Source organism: Odontesthes bonariensis, chromosome 8 (assembly GCF_027942865.1).
Source record: "Odontesthes bonariensis isolate fOdoBon6 chromosome 8, fOdoBon6.hap1, whole genome shotgun sequence".
In the NCBI taxonomy this organism is placed as follows: domain Eukaryota; kingdom Metazoa; phylum Chordata; class Actinopteri; order Atheriniformes; family Atherinopsidae; genus Odontesthes; species Odontesthes bonariensis.
Genome location: NC_134513.1, coordinates 3,365,307 through 3,390,473, shown reverse-complemented (window position 1 = coordinate 3,390,473; position 25,167 = coordinate 3,365,307). Strand labels below are relative to the sequence as shown.

Below are 25,167 nucleotides of genomic sequence, written 5' to 3'. Positions count from 1 at the left end.
CATTAATTAGATCATTATTTTTCATCTTGAATTGAGTTTCAGTTGAATTACAATGTGTTGATTGCCAAATTCTTTCTTTTACGCCTTAGCTCTTCTGTGGTTCAGCATGTCGACTTAACTCTACTGTAATTGGTCTTTTTTTTTTTTTTTTGGATGGAAGATCGTGATAAAAAAATCGAAATCGTGATTTTATGCAAAGAAATCGTGATACAACATTTTTTCCATATCGCCCACCCCTAATCATGAGGTTACTACTCATACTCAAACTACCCAAGATGCAACGTAACGTGACGTCGCCGATCGTCATTTCCTGTCAAAACGGCAGTTTCAAGCTAGCTACAACCAGGGTAGGTTCACTTCCTGTTTTCAAAACAAAAGCACCAATTGTATGGTAATGGCTTTCCCTATGATAAAAGGCAACGGGTATTTTATTTGGTGAAAATAACAGGAAGTGCGTTGCTCACTGCGGCTAGCTTTAGTAGCGCCGAATTCGTGGGAACAAAATTGTAAACAGCCGGTATTTTGTCAGGTTTTCAACACGTTGGGGATCTAAACGACTACTTTCTCACCTGAAAATGTTTCAAATGTTGCTAAAGTTTACAGAGTTTAGAGCTTAAGAGAAATCAGCTTCAGGCCGGCTGATTTCGGCTCGGGCAGGAGCGAAATGCATTGTGGGTAAACGCTCTGCATACTGTCTGATCGTAAGTATGCAGTATGTAGTATGCAGTATATAGTATGCAGTATGCGGTTTCGAACACAGCCCGAGACTTTATGCATCTCGTACGGTTCTGGTGGGCGGAGCGGGCGGGCTGCCAGTTAGCGGCGGGCGCCGACGGTAAGCCTCAGAGACACGGCCATTATGAGGTCCATCATGCGCACTGAGGGCGCCTCGTGCACCCCAGATTGTAAACAACAAATCAATAGCTCATTTGTCATTTGGTTTGGAAGGAAACAAGTTTTTTTTTTTTTTTTTTTCGGGAGAGAGATCCACTTTTCCAATCCAAATGAACCAATCAATCTCGGCCCTCTCCTGGGGTCTCCCCCCCTCCCCCCAACCTCCCTTTTCTCACTCATTTCTTTGGCCTGGTCTTATCGCCTTTCTTGCTAATACTCGCTCAGCCTCCGAGTGTCTGTTTCTCCGTCTTTCTTCACCACCGCCCACGTTTGCTTTCTCCTGGTGCATTTGAAAAAAAAAGAGCACGGAGAGGAGAATGGGTTCCACTGTTCCGCACTGATGGTATTTTGTGTTTAAGTGGGGGGCAGAATGTTCCTGCCAGAGTGCTGCTGATGCTGAACGGGACTGGCAGGTGGATTATACCTTGTGCTGCCTCGTCCCTGGACAAATTTAAAGGCAGCCCAACAAGCGGGCACCATGGGAGGAAAGGTACCGCGAGGCTCGCTCCGTCTCCTGCCTCACGCCGTTCCTCTTCCCTTTTCTCCCTTTTCCTCGGGCTACTTAACTTTGGTCTGATTTTTACTTTTATCCACACATGAAACGTCAACGTCTGCCCGGCTGAATTAGAAGCATCTGCTTGGATCTCAGATCAAGTTAAACACGATTATAACGAGCAAAGATGAGCTGAAACACTCCGATCGCTCTTCAGACGAAACCCCACGTCCAAAGAGATTCAGGATTGTCGGCCATTATAGTGAGATTAAACGCTTTATGTGTGTGTGATCCACTCTGAGCGACGTGTTCTGTGTGGAACAGGCCAGATTACGCTTTCCTGTGTCTCTGTGCAACGATACCGAGCCACAGCCAAGAAGCCGCTGGTCCTCAAACGCCTCGTTCACACGGCCATTTCTGACCATAAAGAAAAACATTTTTAAACTTCAAAGCAGGTGAAAGCGTGCACGTAGATCCTGTGTGAAATAATAAATCAGTAAATTACCTCAAAATGTTTTCGTGAAAGTCATTAAGAATACTAATGCTGCACTAATACTCACAGGATTCAATGACATTATAGTAATTACTCTGCAGGGCACTGACGATGATACCATGACAACGCTGCTGCCACTTCCTGGTTGGGTTCAGACGATAACGTTATTGGTTCAGAGGGAAAATACTTTGCCGTAATATTAGTTTCCATCATACTGGTTGCCTTGGTGACACTTAAAGTCAAATATAATGGCTGTGTTCGAAAACGCATATTGCATACTCATCGATCAAACAGTATGCAGAGCGTTTACCCACAATGCATTTCGCTCCTGCCCGAGCCGAAATCAGCCAGCCTGAAGCTGATTTCCCTTCAGCTCTGAACTCTGTAAACTTTAGCAACATTTGAAACATTCTCAGGAGAGAAAGTAGTCGTTTAGATCCCCAACGTGTTGAAAACCTGACAAAATACCGGCTGTTTACCATTTTGTTCCCACGAATTCGGCGCTACTAAAGCTAGCCGCAGTGAGTAACGCACTTCCGGTTATTTTCACAAAATAAAATACCCGTTGCCTTTTATCATAGGGAAAGCCATTACGATACAATTGGTGCTTTTGTTTTGAAAACAGGAAGTGAACCTACCCTCGTTGTAGCTAGCTTGAAACTGCCGTTTTGACAGGAAATGACGATCGGCGACGTTACCTTACGTTGCATCTTGGGTAGTTTGAGTATGAGTAGTAACCTCATGATGCATACCCAACATTTAGGAGAATCTAGGATGCATCCGGGAAAACAGTCAGTATGAGTAGTAGGAGAAGTATGCGGTTTCGAACACAGCCGATGACATATTTAGTCCTTTCCTGGTTAATTTTAACACCAACACCCCTTGGTTGAGTTTAGAAATCAAAGTTTCTTTGTGAGGGGCCGTTTCAGAGCAGCTGAGGCTACTTATTCTTCTAATTTAATCCCTGATCAACGTGTTAAATTGGTCAACCGTTACACCGGTCGGTATCTGGCTATTTCCTGGAAGAGCATTTTAAATGCTGTCGGTTCTTCCTCAGCTCGGGGATGAACGTAGATTTGAAACCAACAAAAACACCCAACAGAGGATTTTATCTTTTCATTAAGAGGAGCGACCTGCTGAACTCCTGCTTTCAACATGCAGACGCACTGCTGCCTTTTTACCAGAAACTGCCAGAAACTCATTAAATGACTTCATCTACCATCTTTAATGTTCGCAGATCAACAGAAGCTCTGTTAGATGTACTTCTCCTCTGTGATGTACGGCACATTTAACCAAATATAAATGCATTATGTAACTCTTCACAGCACTAATTTAAATTAGGACTATTTAAAAAAAAAAACATTAATGGATTACACAATGGTTTTTCTTCATCTTCTTAACGAGCTGCAAACAGGTTGAAAATGAAAAGATGAATGTACAAATAAAGCTCTTAATGATGTTTCCACAGCACTCAGACTAATAAAAGCTCCAGCCGAGTAAAGGCCAGATTCTGGGGTTTAACACAGCCGGTCCGACTATTTTAAAGCACATCAGAGAACCAGAACACGCAGGAAACGTCCCCTCACAGTGGTTATCGGGGTATTTTAGGGGGGGAAATTATGCATTTATCTGTTTGTGTCATTAAAATGTCCGCACGCAGGATGTTTACTGGATTAAAACAGTTTTCATCCTCTTACTTTGTGACGCACACACACAAACCGTGCAGCACACGCTCCCCTCTTTCACTCCTTATCAGTCAGTGTGGCTCCGGCCTCTGGGGGCCTGCTCCCTGTGGGCTCGCTGTAACTCTCCATACTGACTTTGTCCCGTCTCAGGAGAAGATCTGCGCTCCCTCAGGAGTCATTCTTCATATTGTTCATATCACAGAAACTGTCTGAGACACAGTGAGAGCTGCAGAGTTTACACAGATTCATCATGTCACATGACGTTATGCCGGTATCAGAGTCATAATAATAAACCAACTCAGTTTTAATCAATATTACTGCCTGTGAGATTTAAAGTTAATGCAACACTGCACAGTTTAACAGTTACACCACATTTATTATATTGTATATTTCATTAAATTACATATTTAACCACTAGTTGGCAGCAGAGTTAATGTATGGAGCACCAAAACTGCCATTATCAAAAATAATTAAATCTATCGATTTATTTTTTACTTAACTTTAGATTCTGTGCCACGTTTATTTATTCATTAATGGTTTCCTGTGGATTTATTGAGAGCTGATTGGTTGACACTGTTTCTCGTAGATGACCAATCGTGCTTCAGATTGAGGTTAGTAACGCCCCCCTTGTTACCACCTTATTATATTAGAAAACAAATGTGTCATTAGGAAACGTGAAAATTAATTAATTCAGTAATAAATGTGGAATAAAATATAAAGTAAGTAAAAATAAACTGAAAAACGTATTTCTTTATTTTTGATAATTTTTCAGTTTCGGTCCCTCTGAGTTTTTTAATTATTATTGCATAAAAATAATTAAATTATCACAACAAAAATATTCTAGAGGATATGGTAGTGAGGTGAAGGTGTGCTGTGAATCCATCTTTTCTTCTTATATTAAGGGATGTTATTATGAAAAAACAAATAGCATAAAAAGTGTAAAAGAGATTTAGAAAATGGATTAAAACTTTAAAACACTGATCAGGGCTGAAGCTGATGAAAAATATTAAATTCTATGATTTTAGTAGCACTTTTTCTGAAGGGAACCAACGTAAAGCTGTAACGATGCTCTAAGAGTGAAGTGGCTCAGGAGTTAAAACATTTGTTACAGCACTTTGGAAACCTTTGTGTTTATTTAACCTGTGCTTTATAAATAAAGTGGACTGGGTTTGTAAAGGTTTGATCCTCCAGCCTCGAATAGACGAAACAAACGACCTCCGGTATTCTTCCTAAGCACTCATTGGAAAACACACGAGGTTAACGGAAGGTCAAAGGAGAAAGAAGCTCAGGTGTGATGCGTCTGCAGCTGTTTGAATCAGATTTCATATTAAAATACAACTTCATTCTCAAGAAAGTAAATAAAAAGCCACAAAAACGAAGCCACTTCTCATATTTATATAAATAAATCCTAGTGATATGAGGAGGTAAAAATAATCAGATGTTGCTGCTACGAGGAGCAGAATGATCTCCTTCCCTTTCAGAAAGTCCAGTTCAGTGTTTCCAGTCATAAAAGAAGCTCTTAACAAGGCTGCCACTTATTATGTTTTTGGGTAATTAAACCTTTAAAAGCAAAAAATAAAGAGACTATTCATGGAGTCCTCTGTGCCTGATACTGCTCATCAGTGCTAGAAAAGTGCCAAATAAAGGCATCCTATTATGACCACTTAGCTCCTCACAAGTACGTGTTCTCCATCCAGCAGCTGCGTCTAACAGCAACACCACTAATCCATTCTATCAAAGCATTTTTCTTGGATTGTTTTTGGTTTTAATAGAATAGAATAGAACAATACTTTATTCATCCACCTATGGGGGAAATTCAAATTAGTCAAGTAGCTCAAAAAAAATTATTAATATTTACAATGATTGAATATTACCAACAACAATAATAATAATACAAATTCTAATAAAAAATATGATACTAGTTACTAATAATAATAATAATAATAATAATAATAAAAAATAATAATAATGGTGGAGGCGGATGGCCACCCTTCCTGGTTCTGGTTGTGCCAGAGGTGTCTTCCTGTTCAAAGGGAGTCGTTTCTCTCCACAGTCGCCTCAGGCACGCTCAGGATGAGAGATTGGACTGAAGACAAGTTTCTGTGCAATCTGTTGGTTTCCTTAGCTAGGAAATTGTTTTTGAATTGGCTCTATATGAATGAATTGGATTATTTTATAAATAATTATGATTACAATTAATTGAATTCCAATTGGCTTGAATTGGACTTTATTATCTTATGCCTTGAGATGGCATTTGTTGTATTTGTCGCTATATAAATAAAAATGAATTGATTTGAATTGAATTGAATTAATAATAGCCCAGAAGCCCAATCTATGAACAAAGCAGCCCCTTCTGGCTCCTACACGTCCTCATGCACCTGAATTTAAAAACCGACTCACGGGACTCGGTGCCTCCGTGCATGTTCTCCCAGAGTCCAGCTGAAAAGACGGTCTGACGGGAACAGCCAGCAGGCAGAACAACACTCCCACGCCCTCCGGGGCTGTGAGGCCGCAGCCACGCCAAACGAGCACATCGAGTCCCGGTGGCTCCCGGCTGGTCTCTGCTCTGTTTACTTCCTCTGGAGGTGTTTTTTCTCCCCATAAAAGTGAATGTTGCATCAAAGCTCTCGGCCCCCCGGAAGGTTAACTATTCAAAATGGATCTTCAGCAGGCTGTTCGTATAGAGCAGAACCTACCTTTGAACTGAGGCCACTGACATGGACACGCAGCTCATTAATAACACACATGCTAATGAGCACATTAATATTAACGAGTGTAATTAGTGCCAGTGATGAGAGGGCGGGGCCAATTAGCTTCATCCTGCACAGCTGGACTCCATATAATAATATAAGGTCTGTGTACTGCTGTGTTCCGGCTTTGAATAATTTAACTCAGAGCTTTTTTTTCCCCCTTTAAATCTTTAGTATATTTTTGCTTGGTGCCTGCAGCTGTGTGGACAGAAAGAAGAGCTCTGTGAATGTGTTATTTCTTACAGTTGTTAAATAGTTTGATTCACTTTCTCACAACATAAAGTGCGGTATGTATGTGGTAAGTATGTCCAAGTTCACCCCACAGACGTTTCCTTTAGGTTACTTTCTGTGAGATGAGGCAGCAGTTGTAAAAACTGAGATTTAATCACACACAAAATATGTAAAATACCTATTTTTCTCTGGCAGATCTCAGCCACAGTTTATTTCTTTCTCTTTGGTAACTACTTCCTCTTAGGGCTGGGCGATATGGGAAAAAAAGTATATCACGATATGGATTACTTTATATCCCGATAGCGATACATATCACGATATACCACAACAGAGGTTGCATTAGACTTTTTCATAGTCCGTTATTTTAACGGACAGGGACGAAAAAAATCCGCCATCGCCTATTTTAACCAGTCATCTCGTTTTCCAATGTGGGAGTCGCAACCCTGAACCGGGAACAACACAGCTTAACTCTGGGCCATAAGAGTAAACAAACAGCTTTGTGAATACATGCTCTTTTACTCGACATTCACAACTTTGAGGATGGAGTCCATTTTGCTGCGTCTGCTGTGTCTCGTTGCATTGCTTTAACAAAAACTGCAGATCTCTCTCTCTCACACTGACGTGCGTCTGCTCAGTGTTCAGCGCTTTGGTCACCACAAGCACTTAAAAAAAAAACAAAAAAAAAACAAAGACGTGTGCAGAGATTTATCCAACAGATCAGGCTTTACCCTACTGTTTTTCGCGATGACAGTCAGGAAAGGTTGCGCTGTCAGTACAACTAACAGAGGAAACAGTAGTTCTTGGTACTCTAAAAGCCAGTCTGCAAATAGCCATAGCACTAGAACCTCCCTGGTAGTTCTACTCTGCACGGCTACTAGAAGGCTAGGCTAGCTTCAGTCCATCGGCCACGACTCACAACCAGCACATGTGTGCTAAAATACCCGCGACAGTAAACAACTTGATTTGTTATCAGTACCAAAGCAGTGTAGAATCATTGAACACCATGCACTCGGCGGTGCTATTATTAAGTAGGCTAAACATGACTGACTTACCGGTACCCTTCCTTCAAACTTCCAAAAGTCCGTGAGCCTCTCTATATCCGTTCATCAATACGCCTATCCAATATGTTGTCAATTTGATCTGTTTATGGTCCTTGGTTATGTCAAACCTCGTCAGAGTGAGTGCTCCCTTTTTTTGATTATAGAAACCGCAAAGGTGTGAGCGCTCTGTTTTTAATATAGCTATGTCTGTGGTGCTGCGACGTGCAGTTGAGCTTCGTTGAGCAAAGAGGAGCAAAGCAGACAGCTAAAACAAATTGTTGACGTGTTTCCGACGCTTTTGCCTTGGAGAATATTTATCTTGTAAGTACTGCTATGGAGACTTAATTTGTTATGGTGGCGAAATGTATTCTGCTAGTTTTCAGTAGATGCTAACTCGTTTCATTTTCATTGATCTCGGTTGCTAATCGAAACTTATACAACGCTTTGCTTGTATAATGTTTAACAGTTGTGTTTCTGTCTGTAATTATTTTCAGTTTACAAAAAAGAAATGAGCAAGAAGACAAGGACTTCATTAAAATACAGGAAAAGTCAAGCCTTGTGGTTTATTGAAGGACTTTTAATTGTTAGCTGGCTTTCTAGCTGTGCACAAGCATACGCACTGCGAGGACAGCACCATGATGAAAAAAAAGTTTATCACAATAGACAAAATAGAGGAGAAAGGTCACGATAGACATGTTTCTATCGTCCTCACGATATATATCGTCATATCGCCCAGCTCTACTTCCTCTACTGAATTACAACCCTGACAGCAGCATAGCCACCATATACCACCACCCTCTGGACACAGTTTGGCTTATTTGCTTCTGATGTCTGATTCACATTTCTGCTTTGCAGCTTTCTTAAAGGTCACTTCTGATCTGTTCTAATTAGTGAACGGACACATGTCACTTAGAGATTCGGATCTGTTCTAATTAGTGAACGGACACATGTCACTTAGAGATTCGGCAGTAAAACTAAAAGAACACTGCATTTTCCATCGGTTGCTCCATCGTCTTTCCAATCTTTCCCAGCTGTCTGAACGGTTGCAGTGAAAGCTTGGTTGGTTCTGTGCATGCAGCAAAACCCGAAGCTTTTCCCAGGAACATAACATAATCTCATTTAATTAACCAGCTTCTAAAGTGCTGCATTCAAGGTAAAAACTCCTACAAAGTGTTGGGACCAAACCTCTGATGAGAAGGGTTTGTTGTGCCTCTAACACCCAATCACCTGACACCAGGCTTCATTTATCAGTTGCTTCTTCAATATTTACTTCTAATCAGTGAGGGTTACACTTACTCCTGTGAAGCAAGCGGTCTCAGCTGACGCATCAACGGAAACTAAATGGGTTGAATGTGGCGAGTGAACGGAGATAGGCTTGAAATGGTCAATTTGTGCACCCCTAACTGCTGCTTTAAATACCCAAGACTGCTTGTTAAGAAGAAAAAACCTGCGTTAAAGTCCTAATAGATGCCACAGAGCTGTCAGCCATCAGATTACATGGATGTTTGCATGGTGAAAAAACATAAGAATAAATTAGCACATCAGCCTAATGTTCAGCCCACATGGTTCCCACAAATACCCCGACAGTTCTGCACAAATTGTTCTTGTCAGTTCAAGTCATAACCATCAGCACACAGTTGCCATGATGCACATGCCCTCACATGTTTTCATCCTGCAATCAAATTAGTTTCACTTCCCTATATTAGCCTCCCGTCAGTTGGCAACGTGTCCGATCCATCCTTGGATAGCCTCGTAGCTTCGGATGTGTTGGCTGAACGCCATGCCGGCGTGCCCAAAGTTGTGTCAAGAGAATTTTAATCCGCAGTAACATCAGGACGGACAACGGAACGGAATTAATGGAATTACTCAAACACATGCAGATGGACATGGGGTTTCATGTGGATTACTGCACGGTGCAGAGAGCCAAAAGGGAAGCATCACATTAGGCACCGTGTGCAAAAGTGCTCACCTGCTTAGCATAACATATGATGCATCAACTGTTCAAGAAATGCTGCAAGCTAAAGGGAACTGATATTAAAATGTTAAATTACTGTTAGACCAGCAAAATGCCAGAGATTATGGACATTACCTACTTAAAGTGTTCTCTCAATAACAGCACGGCAGTATGAACACAGAGGCCTGTCTCTGTATCACACTGAAAGCAAAAATTAAATGTAATAAGAACACAAGAGAAAACATGAATTTAAGCAAAGTTAAAAGCTTCATGGCAGCACCTGCTACCCTCGAAGGCTACAGGGCCCTTAGCCAGGAGCAAAACACTAGCAGTTCATCCTTTTCCTTCCATTTTCTCACAGTGATGACTGAAAAGTGATGTCTCTGCGGCACAAAAAGAGGAGGTGGACTAACTTATATGCAGACAGAACAGAGCAGCACTGCACAGCACGAACAAGCGTTTCAGAGCTATCAGGAGGAAAGTGAGAAACATCCACAGTAAACAACTGCTGCTTTATTCTGACACCAGTTATCAGAGAAGAGCTCCTCAGAACTGTGAAGCTAACTTATCAGAGCAGAGCTCCTCAAACTGTGAGGCTAACTTATCAGAGCAGAGCTCCTCAAACTGTGAGGCTAACTTATCAGAGCAGAGCTCCTCAAACTGTGAGGCTAACTTATCCGAGCAGAGCTCCTCAAACTGTGAGGCTAACTTATCAGAGCAGAGCTCCTCAAACTGTGAAGCTAACTTATCCGAGCAGAGCTCCTCAGAACTGTTAAGCTAACTTATCAGAGCAGAGCTCCTCAAACTGTGAAGCTAACTTATCCGAGCAGAGCTCCTCAGAACTGTTAAGCTAACTTATCAGAGCAGAGCTCCTCAAACTGTGAGGCTAACTTATCAGAGCAGAGCTCCTCAAACTGTGAAGCTAACTTATCCGAGCAGAGCTCCTCAAACTGTGAAGCTAACTTATCAGAGCAGAGCTCCTCAAACTGTGAAGCTAACTTATCCGAGCAGAGCTCCTCAAACTGTGAGGCTAACTTATCAGAGCAGAGCTCCTCAAACTGTGAAGCTAACTTATCTGAGCAGAGCTCCTCAGAACTGTTAAGCTAACTTATCAGAGCAGAGCTCCTCAAACTGTGAGGCTAACTTATCAGAGCAGAGCTCCTCAAACTGTGAAGCTAACTTATCCGAGCAGAGCTCCTCAAACTGTGAAGCTAACTTATCAGAGCAGAGCTCCTCAAACTGTGAAGCTAACTTATCCGAGCAGAGCTCCTCAAACTGTGAGGCTAACTTATCAGAGCAGAGCTCCTCAGAACTGTGAAGCTACCTTTTCAGAGCAGAGCTCCTCAAACTGTGAGGCTAACTTATCAGAGCGGAGCTCCTCAGAACTGTAAGGCTAACTTATCAGAGCGGAGCTCCTCAGATCTGTAAGGCTAACTTATCGGAGCAGAGCTCCTCAAACTGTAAGGCTTAAGGGCGGTTTATGGTCGGAAACCAGGTCGTCTGCGTATGTACGCAGACATCCCCCCCCCCCCTACGCAGACACTACGCAGACACTCTGGTGCACCTCCTCAAAATTGTAACTCACCGCAGACAGTGTCGCAGACATTGCCGAAGGGGGGAGAGAAAGGAGGCCTCTGATTGGTCAACTCTACATCCGCTCTACACTATGCGTATTTCCGGTTTGCTAACCGGCTGACGCTAACCGTGCTAACCGTGACGATTCTTTCCCTCTCTGCCAGCTCCAGTAGTAGCAATATTTCTTCTATTTCTAGATCGATCAGCTGCATCTCAATCAAAGTGCGCATTTGTCCAGTCGCCATTGTTGTTGAATGACCTCCGTAACCGTAACACCCACAATCCTAGCTTGTTCGTGATTGTCCCTCTTGCGTTGTGGTGTGGGATTAACATAGCGCAGACAGCGCTTCAAGGCATAAATCAAAAAATAACTGCGTCGTGTCTGCGACAAGCTCACTGCGACACACTGCTGCGAAGTATACACGAGCCTTAACTTATCAGAGCGGAGCTCCTCAAACTGTGAGGCTAACTTATCAGAGCAGAGCTCCTCAGAACTGTGAGGCTAACTTATCCGAGCAGAGCTCCTCAAACTGTGAAGCTAACTTATCAGAGCAGAGCTCCTCAAACTGTGAAGCTAACTTATCAGAGCAGAGCTCCTCAAACTGTGAAGCTAACTTATCAGAGCAGAGCTCCTCAAACTGTGAAGCTAACTTATCAGAGCAGAGCTCCTCAAACTGTGAAGCTAACTTATCGGAGCAGAGCTCCTCAAACTGTGAAGCTAACTTATCAGAGCAGAGCTCCTCAAACTGTGAAGCTAACTTATCAGAGCAGAGCTCCTCAAACTGTGAAGCTAACTTATCGGAGCAGAGCTCCTCAAACTGTGAAGCTAACTTATCCGAGCAGAGCTCCTCAAACTGTGAGGCTAACTTATCGGAGAAGAGCTCCTCAGAACTGTGAAGCTAACTTATCGGAGCAGAGCTCCTCAAACTGTGAAGCTAACTTATCGGAGCAGAGCTCCTCAAACTGTGAAGCTAACTTATCAGAGCAGAGCTCCTCAAACTGTGAAGCTAACTTATCGGAGCAGAGCTCCTCAAACTGTGAAGCTAACTTATCGGAGCAGAGCTCCTCAAACTGTGAAGCTAACTTATCGGAGCCAGTCAGCTGCTAGCAAGGCTACGCCAGTCTCCACCACTCGGACACTTTCTTAGCTTTTCTATGTAATTCATATAAATTATTGGTCATATTAACATCTGCAAACTGGTTGAATAATCTAGATCATATTTTCTTCTTGATCATTTTCTTTATTTTTTCAACAATGTTCTGCTTCACACAATTATAATCTGTCTAAATCTGGCATTTGCTTAGTTTTTGCACTGTGACAAAGAGAGTGCACGAGCATTGCTGCTGCTGCTGCTTCAATGATAAGCTCAGGTTGGTAAAATGGAGGCGTCTTTATCCATCTAGAGTAGCTTAGTAATTCTGAATTGTTTTTTGTAGGAAAGCCCATCATTTATCAAGCGTTTCAAAGTCAATCTCTACAAATAAACCTCATCTCAGAATGGGAACCCGAATCATAGGAAATTAAAAAGTAAATAACATCTAAGTCTGAGACAGCTTGAGTACCTATCAAATATATTAATAAATAACAAACCAGGATTTAGCTAAATTAATAGACTTTGGTGGCAGGAGGACTGGTGGGAGATTAAGAAAACAAGAGAAAAAGAGGAGGCAGATGGGAGAGGACAGGTGTAGAAGAGGAGGGTATTGGGTAGATCCATTATCCATGTCACAGGAGCAGAAACTGACACATTAATTGGTGAATTGGTTCATTCTTACTGTTTTACTCCAGCTGCTGCCAATAAAAATGACAAATAGGGTGAAAAAGAAGTCAAAATCTGGACACTAATCTAGAAAAGCTCCCGATGATGACCATGATTAAGCCGCCATCGTGCTCACCTCATTGGTCATCGCAGAAATTTATTGTGACGTCAACATGGCGCCATAACTGTTTACTCCGGTGCTCGAGTCGTGCTGCGGGATTTATCCCAAACAGAAAGAAACATGACACATCATGTCAGAAACTCCACCAGCTAATAATGTGAAATAAACTCAAACATTAAAAAATGTTGTGGCCGAAGATTACAACTACGGTCAATTTCCAAAACGCACACTTCTCCTACTAACTTTTTGAGTTAGTATGTGAGTTTGAGTAAGCGAGAAGTTCCCGGATGCATACTACATTCTCTGAAATGTTGGGTATGCATCATGAGGTTACTACTCATACTCAAACTACCCAAGATGCAACGTAACGTGACGTCGCCGATCGTCATTTCCTGTCAAAACGGCAGTTTCAAGCTAGCTACAACGAGGGTAGGTTCACTTCCTGTTTTCAAAACAAAAGCACCAATTGTATGGTAATGGCTTTCCCTATGATAAAAGGCAACGGGTATTTTATTTTGTGAAAATAACCGGAAGTGCGTTGCTCGCTACGGCTAGCTTTAGTAGCGCCAAATTAGTGGGAACAAAATTGTAAACAGCCGGTATTTTGTCAGGTTTTCAACACGTTGGGGATCTAAACGACTACTTTCTCGCCTGAAAATGTGAGATTTTTTAAATCCAGGTTACAGAGTTTGGAGCTTAAGAGAAATCAGCTTCACGCTACGGCTACACGAAAACGTTTTTCACTGTAACCGATACTTTTGCTTATCGTTTGGCTGTCGCGGCCACACGGAGCCGGCGTTCCCACTACCCCAAAACGATAGTTTTTGAGAACGGGTTCCAGAGTGGGAAGATCTGAGAACAGCCTCGTTTCGTTTCCATTGTTACAGCCAAAACGGATTTGTTTACATCTGCGTCACAGCCACATGGCTGGTGTAACCGGTGGGGGTGGCTTACAGCGCACCTAGAGGTGTGGCGTGTGTACTGCATCGTTTCACCGTTTCCATGAGGACACAGAAGCTTCCCTGTGTGGTCGCAATAATTTTCGTACCCGTTTTCAAAAAACCCTCGTTTCGTTTTCGTGTAGCCGTAGCCTCAGGCCGTCTGATTTCAGCTCGGGCAGGAGCGAAATGCATTGTGGGTAAACGCTCTGCATACTGTCTGATTGAAGAGTATGCAGTATGTAGTATGTGGTTTCGAACACAGCCTATATAGATTTAGCTTTAGCAAATGCTAGCTCAGGAGATGCTAATGTGTTGTCCTACAGTTATTAAGCACACATGCTTTTAAAGGGTCAAACACAAGTTTGGTTTTATGAGGCTGTTGAAGTGAATTCTGAATAAAAAAATAGTGCCGTTGAAGCGGATTAAAGCGGTTTGTGATTACATTTTAAAAGCCAAACTGAATCAATGGACTCGTTGAACACTTCCAGCTGAAGTTCCAAACAAAATATTCAGTGAATATCGGGTTACGACAGCAGCTCTGTTGCATCCGTTTGAATTATCTTGAAAAGCACTATGTTTGAATGCAGCAGTACAGTGGGGGAGCACTTTAAGTGGCAAAGCATGCGGCTTTTCTCCGCCGAGGCACCCCGACACCTACACACAATAAATACGAGCGCTCTTTTCCCTCTTTGAGCGGTTTATTAACACAAAAGAACACTTTGCATCCAACTTAATCAGAGGAAGTGTTGGGGGACGAAAGGCAACCAAAAGGAAGGCAGAGAATGAGCAGTAAAGGGAGACACATCGGTCCACTTATGATTTATTCCCCCCTCTGGGTGAAGGAGACACCATTTGTATTCATTCCCCTTTATTTTTATCCCAGATTCATCTTGCCTTCATAAGCTTGTCACCACCACACTAATAATATTTTGCCCATCTAATCTCTCTTGTAAAAACTGCCCCCACGTGACAACAGATGACACAGAGAGCTGTATTAATATTTCTAAATGAGTATGTTTTTTTTTACGGGGTATTAACAGGTTCCCTGGACAGGACGGTGTGAAGGTGGAGGCAATGATGTCCGTCCTGTGGGGGACACGCCGACATCTACGCACCATTTAAAGTGTGTGCGCTCAACAAGAAGCCCCCCCATCTTTTTTGTTCTTATATTATTCTTACTGGCAAGGTGAACCAGCGCTGTTCCCACCCAAGGACAAAGACAACGCTGACCATGATCCTCCTCGCAGGGCATTGCAGAACAATTAGATGAGAGTGGAGGGTGACCTATGTTTCAGAAGGCGCACACACCAGCACAGCGGCGGCGTGTTGGAGCCCAGAACCTGGCGCTTAAGTGGATCTGCATGATGCACCAGCGTGTAGAAAGGAACATGCTTATTTGCTTTATTCAAAACGAAGGGGGCCGCGGCCTCTGAAAGTGTAAAAGCACGAGTATAAAACAACCTTTTGTGGATTTTATTGGCGTTTCGTAACCAGCAGGGCTTTTATATCACCAACCTGTGAATCAACTCCTGGTAATGATCTTTTCCAAACATTGTTTTGGTGCTAAACATGTGACCAAACAGCAAGAGAGGACAAAATCTATGGTCTCAAACTGGGTTGAATATATATTAGGGCTGGGCAACGATTAAAATGTTTAATCTAATTAATCACATGATTTCCCTGATTAATCACGATTAATCACATTTGTACGCAAAATCCAAAAATGAATCCAAAAGTAGCGTATAGCTTTTAGCATTTAGTTTTATTTTAAATGTGCTGCCATATGAATGAAAGTGCCATAACATTTGTTGTGCAAACACACTTTTAACATCAGCATCTTTCTGTAGTTTTTATGTAGAAGCCTCGCTCCACTGTCTGTTTCCTTGAATGACTTGCTGCTATCAGTTGTGTGTTTTGCCTTTAAGTGATATTTTAGACTGGAACTACTACGCTGAGAAGACAATTCAACTTGGCAGAGTTTACAGATGACTTTGGTTCTGTCGACTCCGCCGTCTGGAAGAACTTTAAAATGAAAATGGCCGAGTAAAAGTTCCGTACCCTTCTCCATGTTTGGTGGATCCGCCGATTACTTTCTTTTCCTGTTCCACAGCAGACAGCAACAGACTTTTACAAAATAAAAGCCTGTGAGCGACAGACTTTTACAAAATAAAAGCCTGTGAGCGACAGACTTTTACAAAATAAAAGCCTGTGAGCAACAGACTTTTACAAAATAAAAGCCTGTGAGCGACAGACTTTTACAAAATAAAAGCCTGTGAGCGACAGACTTTTACAAAATAAAAGCCTGTGAGCAACAGACTTTTACAATAATAAAATAGATAATAAAACTTGCGCTAATGCGAGATAACATTTATCGGCGTTAAATAATTAACAAGTTAACGCGATAATAATGATCTATGATGATCTAATAATGATAATACATATATATATATTTACTGTATATATAGCTACTACCCTTTGGTGTGTGTTAATGACATTTCAGGAAGGCAGATTTAGTCAAATAAGCATTAAGAACTTCAGTCTCTTCTTAGTTTCTTCTGTCTGATCATGTTAAACTACTCCTTTGAAGGCCTTTACATTAAAACACCGTTCATTGAAAACTCCAGATTCCTCTGGTTGCAGCACTCAGCTGGTGCATCCATCTAAGCGAGTGCACCCAGCTGCACGGCGATTACAGGTGTGGGTTTGGAGCGGTACACAACAGCGAGACGCATGCATTATTAAATGAACCCGTGTTCAGATGAAAATGCTAAGCCAGCCAATAAAAGCTAAATTACCAGAGACAAAAACACGGCGGCCAGGAAGAAAGAGGGGCCTGCCTGAAATTGCATTGCATTAATGAACATCATCATTTCTGAAAATGGAGAGGAAACAGAGTTGCACCTATCAGCGTAAGACAGGGCGAGAATACGCCAGAGCGAGATGGAACACAACATTGACTGCCTAATTATGCATTTTATCATTTCAGTCACAACAGAGCGCCTCCCTTCTTTAGTTGCCCCGCGTGCTGGTGCAGCTGTTCCTCGGCTGCTTTAATGAGGAAGATAAAGAATAATCACAACCGCGTTATATTTACATCCACTGACCACCAAATTGCTTCCTGCTGCAGCATCACAACACGCAGTTTGTCAATCGTAGTGCGAGTCTCCTTCTTTCTGCAGCAACAGAACGCACAAAAGGAATTCATCTCGACCCGTTTTAGTCTCTCTGCGACGTGTCCAACATGATCTTAATGAGATAACACAAGGCCTGAATCAGCTTTTTACCATCTCAGAAACATCAACAGAATTACAGGTTTCCTCTCCCAGAAAGAGCATTAAACATCTGCAGCTCATCCAGAACGCTGCTGCTGGAGTTTTAACCCGGACTAAGAGATCTGAACACATCACAGCAGCTTTAAAATCTTTACTCTGGCTTCCAGTCAGTCACAGAATAGATTTTAAAAGCCTGCTGATGGTTTACAATCTGTGATCTGTTCAGAGAATATAAAGCCAGCAGAGCTCTTAGATCCAAGGACTCAGGTCAGCTGGTCCAGTCCAGAGTCCAGACTAAACATGGAGAAGCAGCATTTAGCTGTTATGCTGCAAACAAGTGGAACAAACTGCCAGTGGAGATTAAACTTTCACCAAATGGAGACATTTTTAAATCCAGGTTAAAGACATTTCTGTTCTCATGTGTCTATGCATGAAATCTGCACGATATCTTTGAACTTATCTGGACTGTTGCTTGTTTTTAAATTCATTTAAATGATTTTATTTGTTTCTCTTTATATTATTTTATGTATTTTTAATGCTTCTTCCACTCCCTGCTGCAATGCTTTTATTTTATCTGAAGCATTTTGAATTGTTTTGTACGTGAAATGTGCTACAAATGAATTTGATTTGATTTGATTAAATGTCCACGTCCCCCTCACGTCCCTGGAAGTGAAAGCAACCCCAGATCCTCGAGCTGTGACATCTTTACATCGTGTCCAGCGCAGCCATTCAACCACACAACCAGCTGGTGCCACAGCTATCCGACTCCCTTTGGCTCTTGTAGAGGAAGGCATAAAAAGTAACAGTAATCCCATGAAAGGAAGATAAGTGGGAGTGGAGGAGATGTACGCTGCAGGGCTCTGACACCTATCATATGGAATCAGCACCTCGTGAGTAATGGGGGTTAAAAAGGGAAAAGCGCTTCTCCCGGTGCCAGATGGGCTCGTATGTGCAGGACCGGAGCTGCGATCAGCGGATGAGTGAGTGAACGCTCGCAGCCCGGCTTGGCAGCCCCTCTGTCGGCGGCAGAAATCGAATGGCAAGCGGGACCCACGAGCTGATTGGCCCACCTCATCCAGAGCTGGCAGCAGAAGCAGCTTCAGAGTCCAAAGAGGGAACATATTTCACTAAGGTTGTCACCGGCCGACATTCAGACAAATACTGAAGATTACTATAAAGCAAAGCTGTCTTTTACAAATGGTGTCCGAATGTTTGCCAGGAGGGAAAATATTTACATCCGTGTGCGGCGCTCAGCTCTTATTGGAGTCCTCGATGATGTCTGAAAGGCTGAGGAAGGGAAAGTGATTTCACGTGCTGCTTCCTGAGGGGATTCAGGAAAATAATGAGAAAACTGCACTAAATACTGAATGTCAGAACACTCAGAAGCACCATGAAAGGAGTGCTAATCTCATCCTTTTTATTCTGTGAGACCAGGCATGCAGTATATATTTACAGTCTCCCAGAGATCATGTAAAAGACGTCTTTAAACTTATATATTTACTGTTACAGGTTGTAACCTGCTGCCTGCTCATATAAATCCATACTGCTGGGATACATGTGATAAAGGGTCTGAGGAGGGTCTGCAACCACAAACAGAGCCGTGGAAGCAGCACAGCCACAGAGACTTCGAGTCGAGTGTGAAATGATCCGTTTGAGGAGCAACAAATTAAAAAGTGTTCATGTGGAATCATACACAGTGTAAAATAAGTCTTAAAGGACGTGGAAATGTATTAAAGGCTGAAGGGACACAGAAGCGTCTGCTTTACACCATCCAGATTTCAGAATGACACAGACCAGCCTTTTGGTAATTAAGGGAGTCCAACATTTCCAACATGGAAGCATTCGTCTCCCTGTTGTCTTACTCTGCACACAGCACCTGGATCACAAGATTTAAAAGAGTAATATTCACCAAACTGATACTTTTTATAGGCTATAATCTGTTATTGAAACTTTGGATTTATTAGATTCATCTCACGTACGCCGGCTTTTTAAAGACGGGCGATATATCCATAATTGAGTCACGATGTCTCAGCAGTAGTTACGTCTGCAGAGTCACTGGACACCCTCCTGCTGCTATAAATTGTGCCCCGGGCCCCGCGAGGGTCTGTAGAAGCAGTAATTATTCATTAATTGTTCGCCGCCCGTAGCCTGACGAACAGACCCCTTGGACATGCGTTCGCGACAGGGGAACTTTTCTCTTCCAATTAGGCCAGCGAGGTGGAGACTGCCAGAGCGCGGACCGTCAACCGCGACGGTGCCCGTGAGCCGGCCTGTGGGGGACGCCGAGGACGGGCGCCGGGCGGTCGCGCCGGCGCCCTCTCCGCTCCACTGCTGAGGCAGAGATGAAGAGAAAGGAGGGAAGGAAGGGAAGGAAGGGAAGACTTGGGGAGAAACGAAAGCAGTTTTGGTGGCGGTGGCGTTCTGCTGGCCGCTCTGTGGCGCCGTACGTTCTGTTACTGTAGGCAGTAGGTGGCAGGAGCAGCCCATCAGGATAATTGAAGGCAGCGAGGCCCCGTGCTTCTCCACAATAAATCCCCGGCTTCACTTTGTCCGAGTGCATTTCAGCATATCTAACCCCGCTCACATTCACACGCTTCCTCCTCCTGGAAAATGTTCAAACTGAAGGATTATTTTTCCAGGCAGATTACAACAGAGCTGTTAGGACCAGGTGGAAGTCAGCGGCAGATTTATAAGGCCGAGCTGTCCGGAGGAGTCCGAGGGGCTTACCCTCAGATTGCTGCACTGGCCTTGCTGAGAATCTCACTTTATGGGGAGCTCTGCAATACTTCAAGGCGAGAGCCTGATGGCTCATTTGACAGCAGACAGAGCACGGGAAGGCAATCTACCGAGCCAGCATCCCTCTTCGTGAACACTTACTACTGAGTTGATGCTCAGCTGAGTGATTTGCCTTGGAATCAGCACAGAACTGTGCAGGGATGCTGGGTAAATTATTTCTCTTTTTTTATTTCCTACATCCAGGACGTAATTACTGGACTCGCCGTTGCTGGGGTAACGCCAGAATGACAGCGATAAGAGCAAAAACAAAGAAATAAAGCGACACCAAGCTTAATGCGACGGCTTTTTGTTGCATCCACGCACGCTTATCGAGCAGTTCAAGAGGACTTCAGTGGCCTCTTCCTCATCCTAACCGCATTAATTATCATAAAACACGGAGCGACGTGCACAACAATGGGGCATCAATAACCCGTGACGTTATCAACGTCTCAGAACCGTGCAGCACCTGGGTCCACTTCATCAAACAGTGCATGTGCACGGGCAGCTGCATGAACACAGAGCTGAACTGCTTCCTGAATCTGTACCGGGCTCATCATCCGGGATATTAAATATTTACAGTTAGTGTGCGCCCGCTGAAGGATCCACACACACACACATTAACATCATTTAGAATAAAACACAAAGACACGGCGGCTGTTTCGTGCATAAAATAACAGATTGATTAAAGTTAAAGTTACTAACCCTGCACAACGGTTTTTAAGAGTTTCCAAACATGTTTCAGTACTTCCTTCTGGTAGAAAAATCTACTCATATGTGCAAAGTGATTCCAGAAAACACTGATTATCATAAACAATATAACATCAGCCAATAAAATTTCTCTCACTGAAGTCGTTGGTGTCTAAATGCTGATTGGTAGAATACGTAAAAATGGCACCTGAATGGTGAATCTATTGCTCCCCATTGGGTAGTCATGATCAGGGGGACACACAATGGTCTTATAGATTTGAGCTTTTTCTGAGTCATCAGAATCTGTTCAGCGTTGGTAGCTCCGTCAGAGTCTCCCTTATATCCAAACCCTTGGAAAAAAGAAGCATTGCTTTGGCTTTTCTTTGCTCCAAAGGGCCCCTGAACGTCCTGCTCTGCACCAACGGTCGCTGGAGCCGGTGTTTCACAGATCTTCTTACAGAAAGACAAGCAGCTAGGATCTTAAAAAAGGAGGTAAAGTAAACGGCAGGACAAAATATGAGCTTCATGGATATAAGAGGATCTATAAGAGCTGCGTACTCCACATATATTAACTTTATCTTTACTTACAACCAATATGACTCTTATTTTCAGCACGTCTCAATGAATTGAAATGCGATTTTTTTATTGTATTGTATTGAGCTTGTATTCTTTATTAATAAGATTATTTTATTCAAAATTAGTATTACTAAGGGCCTGAGCATTTATTCTGTTTTTGAGCAATTATCTCTAATACAAATGTATTCAATTCCCCAATTCAAATCTTTAAATGCTGTTTTCTCAAAATCAGTTTTTTGTATTTTTCCAGTATCATTATCTCAGCCTATGGAGCGCCTACTAACACCAAACTTTCCAGTTATACACTTAGCAGTATTCTGAAGATATTTACACAAGGATTTGTTGATAAATCATTCCTGGCCTGATTTATGTGACATTATAATAAAAAAAATATGGCGAAAATCTATGTTTTTTAGGCTATGGGTAGTATATTTTGATTTCCTAGGAAATGAAAGCAGATATCCTGAAATCTTTCCGTAATTTTCTTATCGTTTTCTGTGTAAACAAAATGAAAAAAATATTTTGCACCTGGCTTTATCATATGTTCAGATCTATCTTCCGAAAATATATGCAAATGTGCTCATATTTAATGAGATTATGCCTAATTTGCATAATTAAACATACACATTTCTAAAACTTGTAATACATTTTTCTTTCCACACTTGTGTAAGTATATAACTGAGGAAGTTTCATGGTGACATCTATTATTTTAAAATATTACCCTATTCACCTGTAGTGTCTCGTCTTAATTAAGTCATAACTTTTATTTATTTATTGGGGCTTTTTATGCCTTTAATGGACAGGATAGTTCAAGAGAGAGACAGGAAGCAGGGGGCAGAGAGAGGGGGAATGACATGCAGTAAAGGGCCGTCCGATGGACTCGAACCGGGGCCGATTATAGCCTCTGTACATGGGGCGCCTGCACAACCCACTACGCCACAGACCACCCGCCTCAAGTCATAATTTAATGCAAAATACAACAGCAGGTGCATTTTCTCAGTAACTGTGGAACAATGGATTTGACTTTTTGAGAAATTCAGCAGCCACAAAGGAACATAACACAAGGTTAATGGATGGAAAACTAAATGCAACTCTGCCACCGAATGAAAAGCGGAGCACGACACTTTGCATTATTTTATGCTAATGTGCACCACTCGGCAGCTTTTTCACCCTACAGGGAAAACACAAGCAGTCCATGTGTTACAGTCCTGCTTGTCACACTACAAAACATCAGTGTTTGTGTGTTTTTGTTGGAGGGGGGGAGGGGGGGGCTCACAGAGAAATGGTTTGATACCCGCCCCTCTGGAGTGAGAGCAGTAATATTTCCCAGAGATTCCAAAGCTCATCTGGGACTCGTTCTCTCTCTCAGCCTGTAAAACCAACGGCGTGACGGAGTGAGTCGTCTCAATGATGTTTGATCGCTGAAGTTCTCAGAACAGCCAACATCAAATTAGCAACTGGAATCTGTTCAAACCCACATTGTTAAACAGCCCATTTAATCATGGTACGTATGGATGTTCGGCGCAGGAAACGGCCACACTGACGCACCGCGGCCTCGGCTCTTAAAGGGACAGTTCGCCTCTTTTGACATGAAGCTGTGTAACATCCCATATCAGCAGCATCATTTCTGAACATCTTCTTACCCCCTGCTGCGTCCTGTGAGCAGAGTTCCAGCCTCGTTTTGGTGTTGATGAAGGTAGTCCGGCTAGTTGGCTGGGGTTTAAAAAATAAAGCGTTTTGCTTCTCAGAACAATATGCGTTCAACAGAGTAATACATTTGCATCACAAAATCATTCTCCAGGAAAAAGTCAGACCTCACAATCTCTTGGACCTATTTTCTCTCCCTTCGTATCACTGCCTGCTGTGCAGACCGAGCAGCAAACACCGTAACAGGCGCGGCTGTCGGCTCCTCGCAGCACTCGATTCTCTGACCTGGCTGATACATGAAATGACAGATTTCTTACAACCATTGTTCGGTGTGTGAGTGAAGAATTAACGCAGCAGATGGAATTCTTTAAGCGAGTTATTTCCCTCGCATTCAGTTTATTTCAGCGTTCAGACGGATGTTTCAGAGCGAGTCGACGCCACACAGAACACAACAGAGATGGAGTCTCGCTTTGTGAAACCAATGGATTCACAAGATAATTTCCAACAGTGGGAACGAGTGAAGAAAAGCGGCTGTACACCACACTGAGATGACTCGTGTTATCCATCTTTTATTGCGCTGCTATAATTCATGATTGAATATTTCAGCAAAAGGAAATATTTTGTCGAATGTCAGTGACACCAAAGAGAATAAGAAGAGACAAAGATGCGTAAAGGGGGGAGCGCGCTGCTGGAGCTGCATGTCCTGGCTGTGATCGGTGCATAAAAAGCACCGTATGATAAGTGTCCCGCTCCAGTTAGGAACCAGCACACCCAAGGAGAGGCATCCACGCCGGCCCCTGTGACAAGGCCACAGCCCACGGTCATCAGTCTGAGCTGAAAAACGGTCAGAAGTGGCCATCTTCTCCTCTTCCAGCCCCGCTTCTCACTGCGCGAGGAGCTGCTAGCTAGCTAACCGGCTAACGCAGATGACACGACTTGTTTACCCAACACACCGCTGCCCCCTCCTATCCTCTCCGGATCAAATCAAACCAGTGGGCTGATGCTGTGAGACTGAAGCGGAGGGACTGTTTAATAGTCCAGAGACTGACTGACGCACACTGTTGTCTCCATCCCTGCCTGATTCACTGCTACAACTCTCATAAGCGAACCATCCGGGGATGAGCATCAGTGGGGAGAGTCATCGCTGTAGATTACAATGGAGCTTTAACAGAGTTGGCAGCAAAGCTTCATTTGCAAACAATGTGTCAGAAACGGAGGAGTAAAAGAAGGAATTTTAACGTTTAAGAGCTGCAACACTGGAAGTAACAACACAAAACGCACGAAAATGTCAGTAAATAGCACATGAAGCTGTTTACTTGGGTATTTAACTGTAGATTTGATTAAAACAGAAAGGCGCCATATATCATAATTACATCCAAAAATAAAAAATAAAAACTGCATCTGTAGCCGGCTTCTATCGTTAATTAATCTGTAACAAAAGGCTTTTTAAAGAAACAAAGAAAGAAGAACTGCGGATCACCGTCAGGTTACTTTTAAGAAAAGAAAGCGGCGTCAGAGTTAAGCAGCTATAATCAGCATTTCCATGACAACGCTGTGCCAACATGGGAAAATCCAGCCCTGCTCCAGAGGTGAACTCTGTGGAACATCAACAGCTACAGGTCCGGGTATCTCCCTCAGGAAGTGGCCCAAAGAGAAGCAGGAGTATTAATATTGGACTCATTAACCAGCTTTTACAAACACTGTTGTGGTAATTCATCACAATGCTAACAAGTCGCTAACAGGCTAACGGAATGTTATGAAATGCTGCTTTTACGGCTCGTTTCCACTGACCTGATGTGGCCAAAAATATCAAGCAAAACAGGTTTGAATCAATCTTTGAGTCATTCTTTATGATAATATTCTACTTTAAAAGCCAACTCATGCTTCCCTTGTTTTATAATCTGCTTGAACAATAATCTCTACAGACCTGCTGTAAATGTGCACAGTCTGGATCTAAAACAGAGGCTGAACTCTAGCCCACCCAATATTTTTACATGTTAGAAGCTTTAAACAATGAATGAGTACGTCCAGATAAATCTGACCTTAAAAATTTATTTAAGTCAGACTTCAAACGCACAAAAACAGACTTAAAGTGGCCGTGGCACTTTGTACATGCTGCACAGTTCCAGTAATGATCTTTACAATGGAAATAAAACAGGAAACAGATAAGCTGAAGAAGCAGCAGAAGAAGAAGAATTATCAGAAGAAGCAGAAGAATTAGATTAAGAGTCAGAAGAAGAATCATAATAATAATAATAATAAGAAGAAGAAGA

At 42.7% G+C, this 25,167-nt stretch overlaps 1 protein-coding gene across 3 annotated transcripts in view; it reads right to left on the bottom strand.

The window, feature by feature from the left end:
• LOC142385123 (chemokine-like protein TAFA-5) overlaps positions 1–25,167 on the bottom strand; it is a 175,467-nt gene that overhangs the window by 45,199 nt on the left and 105,101 nt on the right. The window lies entirely within an intron of this gene.